Source organism: Bos indicus x Bos taurus, chromosome 6 (genome assembly GCF_003369695.1).
Source record: "Bos indicus x Bos taurus breed Angus x Brahman F1 hybrid chromosome 6, Bos_hybrid_MaternalHap_v2.0, whole genome shotgun sequence".
Lineage (NCBI taxonomy): Eukaryota > Metazoa > Chordata > Mammalia > Artiodactyla > Bovidae > Bos > Bos indicus x Bos taurus.
This window is the reverse complement of record NC_040081.1, coordinates 108074197-108095255: the sequence shown is the minus strand read 5'-3', so window position 1 is coordinate 108095255 and position 21059 is coordinate 108074197.

The following is a 21059-nucleotide window of genomic DNA, read 5'->3' as shown; positions in this document are numbered from 1 at the left end:
TCCCCATTATAATTCTACAAGCAATCTTTACTTGTTCCCTGATGGATCTTTCAACCTAGAGAAGGGTTTTACACATTGTAAGTAATTAAAAGACACTTGCTCCTTGGAAGAAAAACTTGAGAAATTTAGACAGTGTGTTAAAAAGCAGAAACATCACTTTGCCAACAAAAGTCCATACCGTCAAAGCTATGGTTTTTCCAGTAGCCATGTACAGATGTGAGAGTTGGACCATAAAAGAAGACTGAGCACCAAAGAACTGATGGTTTTGAGCTGTGGTGATGGAGAAGACTCTTGAGAGTCACTTGGACAGCAAGGAGAGCAAACCAGTTAATCCTAAAGGAAATCAACCCTGAATATTCATTGGAAGGACTGATGCTGAAGCTGAAGTTTTAATATTTGGCCACCTGATGCAAAGAGCCGACTTACTGTAAAAGACCCTGATGCTGAGAAAGACTGAGGGCAGGAAGAGAAAGGGACAACAGGATGAGATGGTTGGATGTCATCACTGACTCAGTGGACATGAGTTTGAGCAAACTCTGGGAGATAGTGAAGGACAGGGAAGCCTGGCATGCTGCAGTCTATGGGGTCGCAAAGAGTCGGACATGATCAAGTGACTGAACAACAACAATAGTTATTTACAAAATAAATATATGCAGAGTACAAGCATCAGGAAGAATTTTCTAGGACCATCCGGCCACGATTCTACTTCAAGAAGTCCTCGGCCTCAGCAGGGTCTGTGTTTGTGCGCTGGTTTCTCAGTTAGTGGCAAGTCTGTCACCTCTTGGGTCAACACCGTGCTTTGTAGAACACGTTCTTGCTCCTCTCTCCATCTCCCCCGAAGGGCTTTGCTTACCCAACACTCCTTAGCTGGATCACAACGCTGAGAAGCATGGATGGGAGGTTTTAAGTTTCTTTTCAAAATATAATCATTTTACAACCCAGCATATATATGTTTCTTCTCCCCACCTAACCCTAAGCAGCTGCTACTTAATCCTCATCTCTTTCTTTGTAAAAAACGTGAATGTTAAAGGCCTTTTTAGCTCATAAGGTGGAAGTTCAGGTGGGAATGAATCCAAGGGAAACTTTGGACTCACTCAGCAGGGGTGGGCCAGCTAAATAACAGCACCTTTTCCCACAGACTTCCCCTTGTCATAGCTCCGTGCAAGGATTTCCCATCTGTCAGCTGGTCTGTTCAGCAGTTACTCACTTGAGGAACTTAGGTCTACGCATGTGTGAGCATGTGTGTGTGTGTGTGTGTTCATTGGATGTGTGGAGGCTTCTGGGACAATTTTCCTGTGTTTTAATTTCTTTCTGGGTTTCATTTCCTCCAGGCGTTTGCACCGAGGATCTCTTGACTCTCATGACTTATCGACTCTTTGTCATCCTTTAGGTCTCAGTTCACACATGTCTTTTCAGAGAGAACTTTCTTTCCCAAACCAGTGATGGAAGGTTTTGCCTGTTACTATCACTCCTCACTGCAGTTTCAGCATTGTGCGATTATCCAGTTCATTTGTTAATTTGATTATTGTCAGCTTCTTTCTGCGATGTGGCATCCACAGGAAGAGGACCCCGGCCTGTTCTGCTGATTTCCTTTCCCCTTGTGCCTTGCATAGGGCCTGGCACGTGGTGTGTGTGTTAAATCATTCCCGTCACTTTTGACTCTTTGTGACCCAGTGGACTGTAGCTTGCCTGGTTCCTCTGTCCCTGGGATTCTCCAGGCAAGAGGACTGGAGTGGGTTGCTATGCCCTCTGCCAGGGGATCTTCCAGGTCCAGGGATAGAACTCCTGTTTCTTGAAAGTGAAAGTGAAGTTGCTCAGTCGTGTCCAACTCTTTGCGACCCCATGGACTGTAACCTACCAGGCTCCTCTGTCCATGGGATTTTCCAGGCAAGAGGACTGGAGTGGGTTGCCATTTCCTTCTCCAGGGAATCTTCCTGACCCAGGGATTGAATCCGGATCTCCCGCACTGCAGGCAGACACTTTACCATCTGAGCTGCCAGGGAAGCCCTGTTTCTTATGTCTCCTATATTGGCAGGTGGGTTCTTTACCACTAGCACCTCCCGGGAAGCCCTGGCACATGGTAGGTACTTAGAAAATATTTTATTGAATGAATTAATTAAGCCACTAGGAGGACAAAAAACAAGAATGTTAATGAGACAGTGCAGCATTTATATGGAATTGCATGCTCATGTATGTCTAGGGCAAAAGCTGCAAGGTCTGAACGGAGATTCAGTATCAAATCAAGAGGGCATTCTCTGCCCTGCAGTGGTAATGATTGGACTCTGTCCTGTAGGTGATATGGATCTATGGATGGGCTTAAGCAGAGGAAGACACAGTCAAATTTATATTTTCTAATATTATTTATTTTTGACTGCACTGGGTCTTCACTGCTTGTGCAAGCTTTCTGTAGTTGCAGTGAGCAGAGGCTATTCTTCATTGCAGTGCATGGGTTTCTCATGCTGTGACTCTTGTTGCAGAGCACAGGCCCTAGGCACAGGGACTTCAGCAGTTGTGGCACGTGGGCTCAGTAGTTACGGTTTGTGAACTCAAAAGAATGAGCTCAGTAGTTTTGGTGCATGGGCTTAGTCGCTCCACAGCATGTGGAATCTTCCTGGACCAGGGGTTGAACCCATTTCTCCTGCACTGGCAAGCAGATCCTTATCCACTGCACCACCAGGAAAGTCGCTAAATTTATGTTTTAAAATGATCAATCTAGCTGTGTGGTAGTAAAGAATCAGAAGACAAAAAGACACACTGCAAAGGACCAATTTGGCCACAGCTGGAGTAATCTGGTTGGTAAATCATAAAATCTCTAGGCAAGGCCAATGAAGGAGAAAATGAAGGAATATTTGAAAGATTCGAGGTAGAAAAAAAATGCTTTGATTAAAAGTGGGGAAAGAGGAAACTGAAATGGGAAAGAACAAAAACAGAGAAGCAAGAAACTTAAATGGGTCACATAGAGCAAAGAAACACTGATATAAAGTGTTCTGTTGGACTTCAGTAAAAATTTTGAAAGAAGACCCTCTGAAGATCCTTTCCCCCATAAGAACCATGAGAACACTGGCAAAAATTGTCAGAATCAACACTTTCAAAACTATATGCTATGCTATGCTAAGTCATTTCAGTTGTGTCCGACTCTGTGTGACCCCATAGATGGCAGCCCACCAGGCTCCCCCGTCCCTGGGATTCTCCAGGCAAGAACACTGGAGTGGGTTGCCATTTCCTTCTCCAATGGATGAAAGTGAAAAGTGAAAGTGAAGTTGCTCAGTCGTGTCCAACTCTTAGCGACCCCATGGACTGCAGCCTACCAAGCTCCTCCGTCCATGGGATTTTCCAAGCAAGAATACTGGAGTGGGGTGCCATTTGGAAATTAACTAAAGGCTTTAAGCAATCTGGGGAGCATTTATTTAAGGAAAACAGCTGAATCTATGTATGAGAGGTTGATATGAACAGTGCAACTTTAATTTTCCCTATTTCCTTCCCTCATTTCTAGCTCCGTAGTGAAGGTGAAAGTTGCTTAGTCATGTCCAATTCTGCGACCCCATGGACTACAGTCCATAGTATTCACCAGACCAGAATACTGGAGGGGGTAGCCTTTTTCTTCTCCAGGGGATCTTCCTGACCCAGGGATTGAATCCAGGTCTTCCGCATTGCAGGTGGATTCTTTACCAGTTGAGCCACAAGGGAAGCCCAAGAATACTCCAGTGGGTAGCCTATATCCTCTTCAGCGGATCTTCCAGACCCAGGAATTGAACTGGGGTCTCCTGCATTGCAGGCAGGTTCTTTACCAGCTGAGCTATCTGGAAGCTTCTAGCTCCGTGACAACATTGAAAACCAACAATCTGTAATATCAGTGAAAACTAGCAGCCTGCCATCCACTAGAGGCAGAGCTCACTTAGTGTGAAAAGTGTAAAGTCTTTTCCTTAAGGGAACTTGTTGAAAACAATGAAGGACAATTGCTTAATATGATGGTTGCCTGAGATAATAGATAGCAATCAGGGCAAATAATTGGCTAACCAAAGAACTTAAAGGAAAAGTTTGAGAAGAACACACATTTCCATACAGAACTTTGAAGAGCATTGACAGATTCCTGAAAATCTAGAAACCCATGTGCAGCTTTGACCTGTGTGAATACTTCGGAAAGACCCGAGAAGGCTCTAAGCTCTCATCAGGGATTGACTTTGAGGCTCTTCTCAGGGGAAACTGAAAGATAATGTGAAGTTGTTAACTGCCTAGCTGAGTGTTGACGGCATGGTCAGCATACACAGGATCTTTCAGCAAAGTTTGGGAGACTTACTGGTTCCAGAAATTTAGGAAAATCTCTGTCTAATTATTAGCTGATCACTAGGCTTACAAAGCAGAGACTTCAGTTCAGTTCAGTCGCTCAGTCATGTCCGACTCTTTGCGACCCCATGAATCGCAGCACGCCAGGCCTCCCTGTCCATCACCAATTCTCGGAGTTCACTCAGACTCACGTCCATCAAGTTAGTGATGCCGTCCAGCCATCTCATCCTCTGTCATCCCCTTCTCCTCCTGCCCCCAATCCCTCCCAGCATCAGAGTCTTTTCCAATGAGTCAACTCTTCGCATGAGGTGGCCAAAGTACTGGAGTTTCAGCTTTAGCATCATTCCTTCCAAAGAAATCCCAGGGCTGATCTCCTTCAGAATGGACTGGTTGGATCTCCTTGCAGTCCAAGGGACTCTCAAGAGTCTTCTCCAGCACCACAGTTCAAAAGCATCAATTCTTCGGCGCTCAGCTTTCTTCACAGTCCAACTCTCACATCCATACATGACCACTGGAAAAACCATAGCCTTGACTAGACGGACCTTTGTTGGCAAAATAATGTCTCTGCTTTTGAATATGCTATCTAGGTTGGTCATAACTTTCTTTCCAAGGAGTAAGCGTCTTTTAATTTCATGGCTGCGGTCACCATCTGCAGTGATTTTGGAGCCCAGAAAAATAAAGTCTGACACTGTTTCCTCTGTTTCCCAATCTATTTATCATGAAGTGATCGGACCGGATGCCCAGTGTTGATGTATTCAAATAACACAGATTTTACGGAATTAGTTCAGTAAAATCACTAAACAATAGCAATAACAATAAACAACAAAACAACAAATCCTGGTTGGAGGGCAGAGAAAGAATCTGATTTCCAGAATTTCTACACTGTTTAAAATGCTCAATTTTGACAAAAATTTATGAGATATGCAAAGAAATAGGAAAACATGGCCCTTATACAGGAAAAAAAGCTGTCATTAGAAACCAAAGAAGACTAGACTTGGTTTTAGACTTAAAAGACAAAGAACTTAAATCAGCTGTTTTAAATATATTCAAAGAGCTAAAGGAAAACACACCCAAAGAACTAAAAGAAAACACAAGGATGATGTCTCCCCAAATTAATAACAAGAAAGAGACAAAAATTATAAAAAAGAACCAAACAAAAATTCTGGAGCTGAAAAGTATAATAACTGAAATGAAGAAATGAAGACTTCACTACAGGGTATCAATATCAGTTGGACAGGCAAGGAGAAAAGATCAGCAAACTTGAAGATTAGGTAACGGAAATTATCCATATAGATGAACAGAAAGAAAATAAAGAAGAAAAATGCGGACAACCTGAGAGACGCATGGGACAGCATCAAGCATCCCAACATACACATAATAGGAGTCTCAAAAGAGTGTGTAGGGTTGGGGCAAAGGGAGCGTAGAAATAATATTTAAAGAAGTAATTACTGAAAGCTTTCCCAATGTAATAAGAAAATTTAATGTACACGTCTAAGAAGCTTAATTAACTCCAAATAGGCTAAACTTGAAGAGATACACACTTTTTGTACAGTATAATCAAAGACCAAGAGAGGCTCTTGAAAGCAGCAGGAGAGAAGTGATAAATCGTGTATCAGAAACTCTCAGTAACAGCTGGTCTCTCATCAGACACTCTGAAGTCCAGAAGGCAGTGGGATGGCATACTAAAGGTAAGGGAAGAAAATGATATCAAACAAGCCTACTTCATCCCACACAACTGATTTTCAAATGAAAGTAAAGTTAAGACATCCCAGGATAAATAAAACTGAGAAAAAATTTCATTAGCAGATCTGCCTTATGAAATATTAAGAGAATCATTTGAGATGAAATAAAAGCACCTGAAAGTAACTCAAGTCTGTATGAGAAAGACAGAACATCAGTAAAGGTAACCATATAGGTAAATATAAAAGGAGTATAAGTGTATATTTTGCTTGTAACTATTTTTTCCTCTTGCCTCATTTAAAAGACAACTGCATGTAGCAATAATTATAAATCTGTGTTGATAGGCATACATTATATGAAGATATAATTGGTATGACAGCAATAGCACAGGGGAGGGGTGAGGGAATGGTGTTATATAGAAGCAGAGTTTTGTACACTATGGAAATAAGTTGGTAATAATCTGAGCTAAAATGTTGTAAATTTAAAAACATAATTCCCAGGGAAACCACTAAGAAAATGATTGAAAAACAATAATTAAAGAAACAAAGGAAATAAATATGACTAAAAAATACTACTTACCACAAAAGAATGCAATGATTTAAGGATAGAGAAATAAAAAAGACATAAGACATGCAGAAAACAAGTAGCAACATAACAGACTATCTCATCAATAATTATATTAAGTGTATTAAACACCCAATTAAAAGCTAGAGATGGGCAGGATAGATTAAAAAATTCAACTATACGCTGTCTACAGGAGACACACTTTAAAGAGAAAATAGGTTGAAAGTAAAAGGATTGAAAATATGACATCAGGCAAATAGTAACCAAAAAGAGAGCTCAGTGGCTACACTGTATTAGACAAAATAGACTTTAATTAAAACAAATGCTTCAAGAGACAAATAGCAGTATTATATGTAGATAAAGGGCCAATTTCTCAAGAAGATATAATAATTATAAACATATAATTAAATTAAGCCTATGGACAACAGAGGATGAGATGGTTGGATGGCATTTCCGACTCAATGGACATGAGTTTGAGTAAGACTCTGATGCTGGGAGGGATTGGGGGCAGGAAGAGAAGGGGACGACAGAGGATGAGATGGCTGGATGGCATCACTGACTCGATGGACGTGAGTCTGAGTGAACTCCGGGAGTTGGTGATGGACAGGGAGGCCTGGCGTGCTGCGATTCATAGGGTCGCAAAGAATCAGACACGACTGAGCTACTGAACTGAACTGAAACTCTGGGAGTTGGTGATGGACAGGGAGGCCTGGCGTGCTGCGATTCATGGGGTCGCAAAGAGTCAGACACGAATGAGCGACTGAACTGGTATTGATGATTATTTATTTATTTATTGACACATGGTTGACTTATAATATTATATTAGGTTCAGGTGTGCAACATAGTCATTCAATATTTTTATAGAGTATATTCCATTTAAAATTATTACAAAACACTGGTTATATTTTCCTGTGCTGTACATTACCATTTTTGCTTATTTGTTTTACACATAGTAGTTTCTGTCTCAATCTTATTACTCTAGCTTGCTCCTCCCTTCTTTCCTCTCCTCACTGGTAACTACTAATTTGTTTTCTATAGCTGTGAGTCTGTTTCTGTTTTTTTTAAATTATATATATTCCCTTTTTTTTAGATTCTATAGAGTCTTTCTCTGTGTGACATCTCACTAAGCATCCTAGTCTCTAGATTTGTCATTACTGTCACGAATGGCAGACTTTTACTCTTTATTATAACTGTAAAACTTTCCATTACATACACTGGAATATTATCTATATACGTCACATCTTCTTTATCCATTCATCTGGTGATGGGTGATTAGGCTACTTCCATATCTTGGCTGCTATAAATAATGTTGCTATGAACATTGGGTGCCTGTAAGGTAAACCTAACAAGAGAGCCCAAAGCACAAGAAGCAAAAACTGGCAGAATAGAAGGAAGATACAAGCTAGTCAACAATAATAGTTGGGGATGATGGTTACCAAGGAGACAGGAGGCTTGAGCGACACTACAAATCAACAAGATCTAACAGACACCTAAAGAACACTCCACTCTACAACAGCAGAATACAATAACTCTGAAGTATGGAATTAGGAAAGGTAGAAAGAGCTGGTATTGGGAATAGAGTGTGAACCAGAAAACCAAGGTGCACTTAAACTCAAAGGTATCTGGAAAAGGCAAGTGGATTCGCATGCCTGTGTCAGACTTTAAAGACACTCTGTTGAGTTTTCCAACATCAATCTCTTTATTCAAAATCTGATCCTCACTCAGTCATTCAAGTCATGTCTCTCCTTCCATGTCATAGGTAAATCAGGGCTTAATATAGGCTTAATACAGTCTACTGTCATCTCCAGCTTTGCCAAGAAATGGATTTGCCAAGGTGCTGAGACTTTGGAAGACTGAAGACAAAAGTCTGAGAGATAATAGAGATGAAAGGATGCATGACAAGACAGGTCAGTTCTGAAGAGGACAGTACTTGAATCGTAGTCAAGAAAGAGTGCCTCCTAAGAAACCTAGCTTGTATTTAAAGCATAGGTCCTCTCACTGTTGCAAAAACAAAAAGTTTTTGGTTATTTCCAGAACTTGTAAATAATGTTGCTATGAACACTGGGTGCCTGTAAAGCAAACCTAACAAGAGAGCCTAGGGCACTGTCCATTACTATGGGTGCCTGAGCATTTTGGTACAATGATTAAACACTCTGCTTTGGCTGTAGCACCACTTGGAACTAATTCTGCTACTTAATATTTGCCTAACGTTACACAACTTAACCTCTTTAAGTCTTAGCATCTTTACTGTAAGGTAGTAATGATAACAGCATTCATCTCATAGGGCTGCTGTGAGAATTAAATGAAATAATGCTAAATCTTTAGCTCAGTGCTTTGTGAATCTAATACTTGGTAGACTGAATATTTTTCAAAGGGACCAAATCTCATTAGGCTTGGGGTTAGAGCACTGTTCAGGGAACAATCAGTCTTTTAATTGAGGTAAGTGATTTTCTGGAAAATTATTGCACCAAATCAAGCTATATTAAAGAAAGAAATCCCAACAGCTCTCCAAGGACTCACTACTCCTTGCCAATGTCTGTGGAACAGAGTCATGAAATGGTTAATCAGGAAAACCCTGGTCTGCTCTACTTAAGGAGAATGTTTATTAATATTACACAGGAAATATCAAGTCACCCTGCTTCCAGCCCATGGAGCAAATCTACTTGTATGTTGGACTGCCCCCAGCCCCCCGCCCCCACCTCATCAATGTAAAAAGTTGTCAAATATAAAACTAGACTTGTATTACTATAGCAAAGAAGCTTAGAGAAAAGCCCAAAGTGAAGCTGAAAAATATGACCTTGACTTAGGAAAGGAAGTAGAAATAATAGGAGAGGAGAACAGTGTGGGCCCCAAGAGGGTGGACATCGTCCTAAAGAAGGCAAAGAATGCCGGGCAGACAAGAGCAGGGAGTCTTTCATTTCTCTTTGTAGCTCAGGACTTACCTCCATCTCTTAGCAAGAACTAGAAGCTGATTATTTTTGTATTGTAGGAATACAGCTCAAATTGTCACTCGAGACAAATGCAGCTTGTTTTTGCTTTAGAGCACCGAGTCCATGAATTAATGTCACAAGGTCCTGAGTTAAATATCTTCACAGGTATTATTCCCTAGATATACCTGAGCTCTGCCAGTGGAGTTGTATATTTCAGTCAAGACTCTGGTGTTCAGGGGGAGAAAAACCAGGTGGGTAGAATCTTTCTGATGCTTTTTAAACCAGTTTACTTCTGCTTAATGACAGCGCAGAGGTCATTCCCCTCTAGATCGCTTTCCTTCCTCCATTGCAAAGTGAGAAACCCAGATAGATGATTTTTTTAAAGATACCCCTGGTTCTAGGAGCCTCTGATTCTGCTATAAGATTGACATAAACCCCCAACCCCCTCCCACAGTGAATCTGAGTAGCAAGAACTGAAATATAAAATGTATTCTTACGTCCCATGGGAAGGGAACTCTAACAATTTCCTAGTGACCTCATACAGCTCTGCTGTGGAGAGAAAGAGTAAGGAACAAAATGTGATCAGAATAAGATTTACGTTGATATATTAGGTGAGGGTTACTGGCCACCGCCCACGCTTTCAGCGGGGTTGGACGCTGCTGGAAGGTATTTTACCAGCCACGACATATACGTGTGAGAAAGAGCCTCCTATTGGGAACTTTTCCAAAGTGTAATAAAGCTGTGCTTTGCTCCCTCTGACCTTGGCTCAGCGACAGGTAAGTCCCACAACTTCTGCCACCTTATAAACACTGAGATGGGCTGTAAGAAAAGACTATAGCGGCTCTATTTAGAGGCTTAGGTCAGCAAGTAGGCAGAAAATGTCAAAACCACTAATCTAATTTATTGATGGCTTTAATGGGAGTGTATAGGAATTTTTTTTTTTTTTTTTTTGCCTAGCACTGCAAATATCACTCCAGCCCCTTCATCTGGACGACCTCAAAGTAAAGAAATGGCCCAATGAATACGTATGGTTGCTGTCAGATGCAGGTAAGGATAGGAAATGGAGGTGGTATAGCTGAGCTTGGCTCCTAGCATTTCTTTCTTTTTTCCCTTTTCCTCTTCTTCTTTTTTCCTCCCCATTCTCCCCTTCTCCTTCTGTTCTTCTCCCTCCCCTTCCTCCTCTCTTCCCCTCCTCTTTTGCCTTCTTTCTTTCTTCTTCTTCTTTCTCTCACTCTCTCAGACATAATTTGAGTGTTTACTATATGCCATGACTCTATGTTAGAAATGGGGATATTAAAAATGTAAGTCTTGTCATTGATTTGCTACAACTGCTATATTAAGAACATAAATAATGAATGATGAGCAACACCTAACACCTAGTTCCATAAAGGCGAAGCCTGATAGATAAAGGGGTACGGTATCACAGGACTAGAGAAAGTCATAATTCATTTTCTTAGGACAGCGGTGAAGAGTTAATCAACTGAGTGAGGATGACTTGGAGATTCCCAAGTGAAAGTGTGGGAGGAAACTTTTCTGGTATGTGGAAGGGTGTAAACACAGAAAACAGGACAGAGGTTTTGGGGGAACACTATGGCATTTAGTTTACTGGATCATAGGGTTGAGAAGAAGGACAGATGGAAACATGACATTGGTAAGGCCAGTTGGTACAAGATCATGGAAGGTCTTGCACCATCATAAGGAAAGCCCTAATGGCTCAGGGGGTAAAGAATCTGCCTGCAGTGCTGGAGACCCAGGTTTGAGACCCAGGTCCTTGGATTGGAAAGATCCCCTGGAGAAGGGAATGGCAACCCACTCCAGTATACTTGTGTGGAGAATTCCATGGACAGAGGAGTCTAGTGGGTTACAGTCCATGAGGTCACAAACCACAAAGAATCAGACACGATTGAGCAACTAACACTTTCACTTTATCACTTCACATGGAAGGTCTTGCCAATGAGGTTCTTCAGAATTATTTCTAGGAACTTCCCTGGTGACTCAGTGGTACAGGATCAGCCTGCCAATGACAGAGACACAGGTTCGGTCCCTGTCCGGGGTTTATCCCACATGCCTTGGAACAACTAGGCCCCTGCCCCCCAGCTATTGAGGCCATGCTCTAGAGCTCAGGAACCACAACTGCTGGGCCCACACACCCTGGAGCCTGTGCTCCACAGCAAGAGAAGCTGTGTACTGCAGTGGAGAGTAGCCGCCACTAGCCACAGCTGGAGAAAAGCCAGCAGCAGCAAAGCACTAACACAGCCACCAGCGAATAGCAAATAAATCAATAGTAAAACTATCAAAAGAGATATTCCCAGCTGTAGGAAGCCATAAAGAGGATGACTTAAGTGGGGTGTGTGGTCAAAGGTCCTGATTAGACTTGCATTTTGTAAAGATTATTCCAGCGGTAGATGGAAGCTAAAATACCAATTAGAAAATTGTTGTGATACAGTGGTGCTGAAGATGACTCTTGAGAGTCCCTTGGATTGCAAGGAGATCAAACCAGTCAATCCTAAAGGAAATCAACCCTGAATTTTCATTGGAAGGACTAAGGCTGAAGCTGGAGCTTCAGTACTATGACCACCTGATGTGAAGAGCTGACTCATTGGAAAAGACCCTGATGCTGGGAAAGATTGAAAGCAGGAGGAGAAGGGGACAACAGAGGATGAGACGGTTGGATGACATCACTGACTCGATGGACATGAGTTTGAGCAAGCTCCGGGTGATGGTGAAGGACAGGAAATCTGGCGTGCTGCAGTCCATGGAGTCCCAAAAAACGGGACATGACTTAGCAACTGAAGAACAACAGTGTGTGAGTAGAGAGCTTGGGAGTGTGAAACAAGACGGTGAAAAGAGACGGCACTCTAGGTCCAGAGGGAAAATAGATGTAGACATGATGAACCATAAGAGAGTTGGGAGAAGCCACATGGAATCACAACAAAGGCAAGAGGCACAGGCCTTCCTAATATTGGGGTACTCTTCAAGCCCCTCCTAGTGGGCAGATACCATCTTACTGGAAGAAGCAAAGTAACAATGGCTGAGAAGTCGTAGACAAATCTCAGTGTGGTAGATGTCCTGGAAGTTCTAGAAAATTTTAAATTCCTTTGAAGAGCAACCAGATTAATAACCAGGATCTCTTTGCTGGCATGAATGGAGTTGCTACGGCAACAGCAACAGACAGCACAAAATAAAGTTGATGCTTTCTCCTTAGTCTTACGGGCTAATGCTAACTTCAAAGGGGACAGAGAGAAGGCCTGTATAGCTGAGCTGACCTCCTCAGGCAGCTGTGCTTGCGAGCCTCAGTTTTCTGTGAGCGTGAACAAGAGTGGTCGGCTACAACAGGGATTAGACCTGGCTACATTGCCGAGTAGTTGTGTTGCTGTGGGTGCTACCTGACCTCTCCAGGACTACTCTTTGGCAAGAGAGGGCTGTAATAGGTGATCTTTAGACCTTTTCTGAAATTTTTACTGTCACTCTGGGATTAGCTTGGCATGCATTGTTGCTGTTGTTTAGTTGCCAAGTCGTGTTGGACTTTTTTGTGACTCCATGGACTATAGCCCGCCAGGCTTTTCTGTCCATGGGATTTCCCAGGCAAGAATACTGGAGTGGGTTGCCAGGTCCTCCTCCAGGGGATCCTCCCGACCCAGGGATTGAACCCACGTCTTCTGCATTGGCAGGCAGATTCTTTACCACTGAGCCATCAGGGAAGCCTGGCATGCATTAGGAATGCTAATAAAAGTTTACTGGATAAACAAATGAATGGATGGCGCAGGGTGCCTTGGAAGGATCACATGAAAAGTGTAAACCTTTCTGTATCACAAGGCTCTGAGTCAGCCTCCCTTGGGGCAGTTCCTTAGGGTTTATGGTCTGATTTAAGGGTGAAATTTTTCCTTTGGGGTGATAGAGAGGGAGGAAGTCAGAGAACTCAGCCCTGAATCATGGAACATGACCACACTGAAATCAGATCTTCTCTGCCGGGTGCAAATTTGTTCCCGGGTGTCAGCCTGCAGAGCTGGGTCATCGACCAGCTGCGATGCTGCACAGGTTGTATTTTTTCCTGCAACATTTGGTAGAATGTTTCAGGCGAGGGTGGGGGAAGGAGGAGAAAATTATCTGAACCAGATGTTAGGGGGCCATCTCTGTGACACAAGTAAGTAATTAGTTTTAAATGATTATCCATGTGACCTGTCTGGATGCACTCACTTTTCTGGGCTGGTGGGGGGGCAGGCTTGGCTGGCTGCACCCTGACTGGAGAAGAAGTAACAGGTATGGAGGGCTGCGTGCATGTGTGTACCTGTGCTGGGAGATTATTTCCAGGAAAAGCTTTATGAATTGAGTATAAATGGCTATGGGCTTCCCAAGTGGCTCAGGGGTGAAGAATCCTCCTGCCAATGCAGGAGATCCGAGTTCGATCCCTGGGTTGGGAAGATCCTCTGGAGGAGGAAATCTATACCCACTCCAGTGTTCTTGCCTGGAAAATCCCATGGACAGAGGAGCCTGATGGGCTACTGTCTGTGGAATCGTAGAAGAGTCCAACAGGACTTAGCAGCTAAACAACAGCAGCAATAAATGGCCATGTGAGATACCTGGACAGATGGATCTGGGAGGGCACTGAAGAGTCCTACAGAGGCAAGGCTGACCAGTTACAAGATGCTTTGGTGTGCACAGAGCAAAGAGGAAAATCACTTTCAGGGTGGAGCATGTGATGAACCCAGGACTGTCCTGCAAGAACCGGTTGCTGGGGTTGTCCTTGATGCTCCTCGTGCGCCATCTGGGAACGGGTATTTAGGTGGCAGTTGAAGACCAACCACCCTGCCGTTCTCCCAGCCCTACATAGCTCTCAAAGCCTTGGTTTTATGTCAGCTTCAAGTTCTATGCCAGGCAGAGAGGGTGGGGAAACCTTATATTGACTGACCTGAACCTCATGGTGGGAACAGGGGCTCAGAATAGAAATTAGATAGAATTCCGGAAAAGAAAGGCATGATTCCTGCACACAGGCATCTATAACTCTCATGAGATCTATACTTGCAACAAGAATGAGGACAATGATGTGACAGACTTGCCGCCACTGAAGACTCGCGGGTACAGCAGGGCCATCAAAGAAGGAGGGAAAAAAGTGCCCCCGTGAGAGGCAGGAAAGGCTAAGACAAGAACTGAGTTCAGCTTTTCACGTGAGGTCAATAAAGACCTGCCCTTTCCCATTTATGTTAAGCCACCAATGGCTACAGAGAGGAGGACTTTAAACCTGCAGTGGCCTTTTGGCTTCCAAGGCAGGAAATCCACAAGGCATTATTCCATCAGCCTTCAGTCCTGCTGTCCTCTCTGGCTGACACTCCAGCATGCTCCCATTTCTCCTGTGCTCCATGGGAGGAAAGGTGAGATTTTTCACTTGAGACAGACAGCTTCTCAAAGGAGGGGGCTGCTCACCCCGTGTGGTCCTCACTGGGTCTCATGGGTTTGGTTGCCATCCGTCCATCTGTGCCTGAATGCAGGCTTCAAGGGCTGGGTGGAGAAGGGAGGGATTAGTCCTTTCTTCCTCCACCGAGGCCAAAGGCACTCTGAGCCTTCTCTATGTGTAGAACAAAAGGCCTAATTTTTTTGGGGTAAGGGGGCACTGGCCACTTTTTTCTTAAAAAATGTTAAGTATAGTTGATTAACAAAGTTGTTAGTTTCAGATGCATGGGTAAAGTGATTCCGTGCGTGTGTTCTTTTTTAGATTCTTTGCCCTAATAGATGATTACAGAATAGTGAGCATAGTTCCCTGTGCTATGCAGTGGGTCCTTGTTGTTTATCTGTTTTATATATACTAGTATGTATATGTTAATCCTAGACTCCTAATTTATCTAAGGAGGTAACCTAAGTTTTTTTTTATGTCTGTGGGTCTATTTCTGTTTTGTATATAAGTTCACGTGTATCATTATTTTTAGATTCCACATATAAGTGATACCATATTTGTCCTTCTCTGTTTGGCTTATTTCACTTAGTATGATCATCCCTAGATCCATTGTGTTAGTGCAAATGATACTATTTCCTTCCTTTTTGTGGCTGAGTCATGTTCCAATGGAATGTCCCATTCCACTCTTGCAATCTTTTTTATCCATTCTTGGGTCCATGGACATGCAGGTTGCTTCCATGTCTTGGCTATTGTAAATAGAGCTGAAATAAACATTGGAGTGCATGTATCTTTTTGAATTATGGTTTTCTCTGGGTATATGCCCAGGAGTGGGACTGCTGGATCCTATGGTAGCTCAACATTGTCTAATGGATCCTGTGGGAGAGTTGGTGGGATGAATGGACAGAACACAGGGGAGCAGGGATTTTTATGCCAGGGAAACTATTCTACATGACAGTGGTGGTGGATACAAGTCATTATACATTTGTCTGAACCCTTAGAGTGTACAACACCAGGAGTGGACCCTAATACAACTGTGGATTTGGGGTGCTTATGATGTACTGGCATAAGTTTATCAATGGTGACAAATGTACCACTCTGGTTGGGGGATGTTGATATTGCATGAGGCTGTGTGTGTGAATGGGCGGCAGGTAGAGAGATTTATGTGAATTCTCTGTACCTTCCTCTCAATTTTGTTGTAAATTTAAAAAACTGTTCTGAAAAAATAATGTATTTAAAAAAGGACCATGTTAGAGCAACTCAGTTAGGATGGGCAGGTCACATGGCCAACACTTGGCAGCTACCCATTTTCAAACTAAAATATACCATTTTATTTCTGGTAAAAATGCTTTTCAGATGAAAACGAAAATTACAATGGGAAATCGTGGCTGACAAGGGAAAAGAGTCATTTGGGGTAATATCTCTCATAATTGGGGGTAATTTCGTCAAATGCAGGCATTGTAGAATTCCCTTGCATCCTCCCCACCACCAGCAGGTCAGTGAAGAGAGCTTCTATGAGGCAAAAGCCTGAACTAGTCTCCCCTTTCCAGCCCGTGGAAATGATGGTCCTCTTCATGGCCATCAAGCTTATTGCTCTCAAGAAACGAGTTTATTCCACCCCTAGTGAGCAATTAGAAGTTTTACGGCTTAAGCCATGAGCAGGGTAGAGCCTGGGCTGGGAATTGGTCATGGGATTTAATCAGAGCTTTGGTTTTGGTTTGAGCATTGATGAAAAATATGCACTGTGTTCTCTGTCCCAGAACAAATCGGTCACTTAATGTAGGTTTAAAATAGAGCAGACTGCGTGTACTCTCGGGTTTCATATTAAGGATACTTACAAAGTAGACTCTCCTTTCAGGATATTGGGGTACTGTGTGATTATGACACGACTGAAGGTTGGGGCAGGTGTGACCCTGCCACACCACTGTGCTACCCTATGGGGCTCCTGTGGCTCCCGCTGCTTTTTGTGTGACCTCAGCTCTCAGGGCTGCGTGTGCAGAGACTTGTGTTTTTTATTTTTATTATTATTTTTTAACTTTACAATATTGTATTGGTTTTGCCATACATCAACTTGCATCCGCCATGGGTATACACATGTTCGCCCCCCTCTCACCTCCATCCCCATACCATCCTTCCAGGGCATCCCAGTGCACCAGCCCCAAGCCTCCTGTATCCTGCATCGAACCTGGACTGGTGATTCGTTTCTTATATGATATTATACATGTTTTAATGCCATTCTCCCAAATCATTCCCCACCTCTGTCTCCCACAGAGTCCAAAAGACTGTTCTATACATCTGTGTCTCTTTTGCTGTCTCTCATACAGGGTTGTCGTTACCATCTTTCTAAATTCCATATATATGCATTAGTATACTGATTGGTGTTTTTTATTCTGGCTTACTTCACTCTGTATAATAGGCTCCAGTTTCATCTACCTCATTAGAACTGATTCAAAAGTATTCTTTTTAATGGCTGAGTAATACTCCATTGTGTATATGTACCACAGCTTTCTTATCCATTCATCTGTTGATGGACATCTAGGTTGCTTCCATGTTCTGGCTATTATAAACAGTGCTGCAATGAACACTGGGGTACACGTGTCTCTTTCAATTCTGGTTTCCTCGGTGTGTATGCCCAGCAGTGGGATTGCTGGGTCATATGGCAGACTTGTGTTTTGGAACAAAGTATCTTGGATAGAGCTGCTCATCTCTACAAGGGGATGGGTGATATAAGCAAAGGGCTCTGCAACCAGATAGCTATGATTTTGAATCTCAAGTGTACCACTGTTGCATTGCTCATGTATGACAGGGTTAGAGTAGGGCAAGGGAAGCTTCCAGAATCTAAATTTAAGGTGGCACTCACACGCAGGAGATTACCTTGCACTTGTAAAACCTTGAAATTGAGTGCCTCCTTAAATTCTGCATTTAGGTCCCTCTCTTCCCTTACCCTTACTCCTTGAAAGGAAAGTTATGACCAACCTAGACAGCATATTAAAAAGCAGAGACATTACTTTGTCAACAAAGGTCCATCTAGTCAAGGCTATGGTTTTTCCAGTAGTTATGTATTGATGTGAGAGTTGGATTATAAAGAAAGCTGAGCACCGAAGAATTGATGCTTTTGAACTGTGGTGTTGGAGAAGACTCTTGCGAGTCCCTTGGACTGCAAGGAGATCCAACCAGACCATCCTCAAGGAGATCAGTTCTGGGTGTTCATTGGAAGGACTAATGTTGAAGCTTAAACTCCAATACTTTGGCCACCTGATGAGAAGAACTGACTCATTGGGAAAGACTCTGATGCTGGGAAAGATTGAGAGCAGGAGGAGAAGGGGACAACAGAGGATGAGATGGTTGGATGGCATCACCAACCCAATGAACATGAGTTTGTGTGAACTCTGGGAGTTGGGGATGGACAGGAAGGCCTGGCCTGCTGCAGTTCATGGGGTCACAAAGAGTTGGACACAACTGACCGACTGAACTGAACTAAACTTCCCTTACCTTAGTCTAGTCTTGATGTGTGACCAGGGGCAAGTCACTTATGTCCCTCGGTCTAGTCCTTCATCTGTAAAATGGGGGCAATAAGGATCTTATGAAACTGACGTAAAGATTAAATAAAAGGATGCTTGTAAACTTCTTGACACAGTGCCTGGGACTGAGAACAATAAATAATAGCTGTGCTTAGTTTTAATTCACCCTATTAATTGGGTATCTTGAGTAACTCCCTTTTAGGGTAGCTAGAGTTTATCCCTTTCGTCCTTTGGAGGGAAAAAAGGAATAGAGGAATATTTAGAAGTGTCTTCATTTAGGACATTGTTTCTTTTGAGTTATTTATGAAATGATTTATTTTAAATCGAATTTGAATACTTTAAATCTGGCTGCATCTGGTTGTCTTTGCCACATTCTTTTTTACAATAATTTTTATTTCGATTTCTCATGGTTAAAGTATACACTGTTGCACCAATGAAACTGAGAACTGTCTAATCGAAGTGTCTAGTATGTGCAGGGCAGATCAGGGGCCTCCCTGGAGAGCAAGCACTTCATTGTGGAAAGATGGAATGTCTCACCCATGGAGGTGAGGACCCAGGGATTTGAGGATGCCTGAAGCTCTGCTTGTCTCGAGGTCTGGGATGGAGCCACGGGGCACCGCATCCCCTCCTCTGTCACTGTGCTCACTCACCTAGCACGCACTCAGAGCAGCTTAGATTTCTACTTGCAGGAGTGTGGGCTTTTCCTGATCTTTTTTCTCCTTGCTTTTTTTTTTTTTTTCCCCTCTGGTCTCTCTGGAGGCTGACCGAGGCATGCATGGTCAGGATGAAGAGGGGGGATCTGTTAGAACTCTGGCATGGTAAGATGAGAAGCTCTGAGGGGCTGGATTCTCCCAATTGGTATTCTTGCCATGTTGCTCTAAAGAAAAAAAAGTGAGATTTTTTTTTTTTAGGCTTCCAAGTTTTGCACATTTAACTAGATAAAGACCAGACACTACTGATTTTATTAGACTCTCCCAAACTCTCTTGGGAATATTGCTCCTAACTGGGTTGCTGAGGGATAATAACAGTGATTCAGTTATATTCTTTTAAAAAATCATTTATTTTTGAAGTATAACTTATTTAGGGGCCTTTTAATTATTTTTTTATTTCTGTTATTTTATTATACTATTTATTATTTTATTTTATTGTTGGAGTGTAATTACAATGTTGTGTTAGTTTGTGCTGTACAACCAAGTGAATCAATCACACTTATGCATATATCACCTCCCTCTTGAAACTCCTTCCTCTCCCACCCATCACACATTATTGTGGGATATGTTATTGTGTTCATTTCAGGTGTACAGGAAAGCAGTTTGGTTATACATGTGTGTGTGTGTGTGTGTGTGTGTGTGTATTCTTTTTTCAAATCTTTTCCATTATAGTTTATTACAAGATACTGATCATAGTTCCTGTGCATGCTAAATGGGCAGAGATATGTTATACAGCAAATCTGTGTGGTTTGTCTAGTTTATGTATAGTAGTGTACATCTGTTAATTCCATACTCCCAATTTATCCCTATCCACCACTTCCCCAGGTGGCACTAGTGGTAAAGAACTCGCCTGCCAATGCAGGAGACATAAAAAGACACGGGTTTGATCCTTGAATTGGAAAGATCAATTGGAGGAGGGCATGGCAACCCACCTAAGTATTCTTGCCTGGAGAATCCCTTGCACGGAGGAGCCTGGTGGGCTACAGCTCATAGAACTGCAAAGAGTTGGACACAACTAAAGTGATTTAGCATGCACTCACCACTTTCTCTTTGGTAAGCATAAATTTATTTTATTTTATTTTTTTTGTCATTTTTAAAAAAATTTTATTTTATTTTTAAACTTTACATAATTGTATTAGTTTTGCCAAATATCAAAATGAATCCACCACAGGTATACATGTGCTCCCCATCCTGAACCCTCCTCCCTCCTCCCTCCCCATACCATCCCTCTGGGTCGTCTCAGTGCACTAGCCCCAAGCATCCAGTATCGTGCATCGAACCTGGAATAAATTTATTTTCTATGTCTATGAGTCTGTTTCTGCTTTTGTAAATAAGCTCATTTGTACTATTTTTAGAATTTCACATATAAGTAATACCATATAGAGTTGTATTATTGACTTCCGGTTGCCTCTGGTTGTCTGTCATCTATTTAAGGGTTCTCTATCTCAGTTTCTTAATCTGCAAAACAGGAGATTTAATTTTTGGACATCTTTTTGTAGGATGAGCCAATTCTGAGGCCCCTGTGCACGTGTTGGGGTCCAGTAAGTGGGAGGGTGTGTTTGTGTAAAGACTGTCTTCTAGACTTGGAGGCTGTAGTAAGCTTAAACTTAATGCTTGATTCACAAACTCTGTGTTCAGTCCTAAACCAGACACCACTTAAGGAGAGTCAGAGCACATATTTCACTGCTTTTTCCTGATAAGCCTGAATTTTTTCATCTTGGAAATCAGGATGGTTCTTATCAGTTGATCAGTACTGTTTTGTAGGATGGAACATATTTGCTATTTCAAGCCAAAGGGATTAAAAGAAAGAAAGGAAGAAACTTCTTTGACCTGGAGAAACTCAGAAACAGACTTGATAGATGATACTGACATGAATTGATTTGAGTTAGTATCTAAAGAAAAGCATAATGAATGTATGAAGACATAATGAATGTTTAAAATACATAAAGAATGTATACACTCTTTGGGAGATTGTAGGGCATAA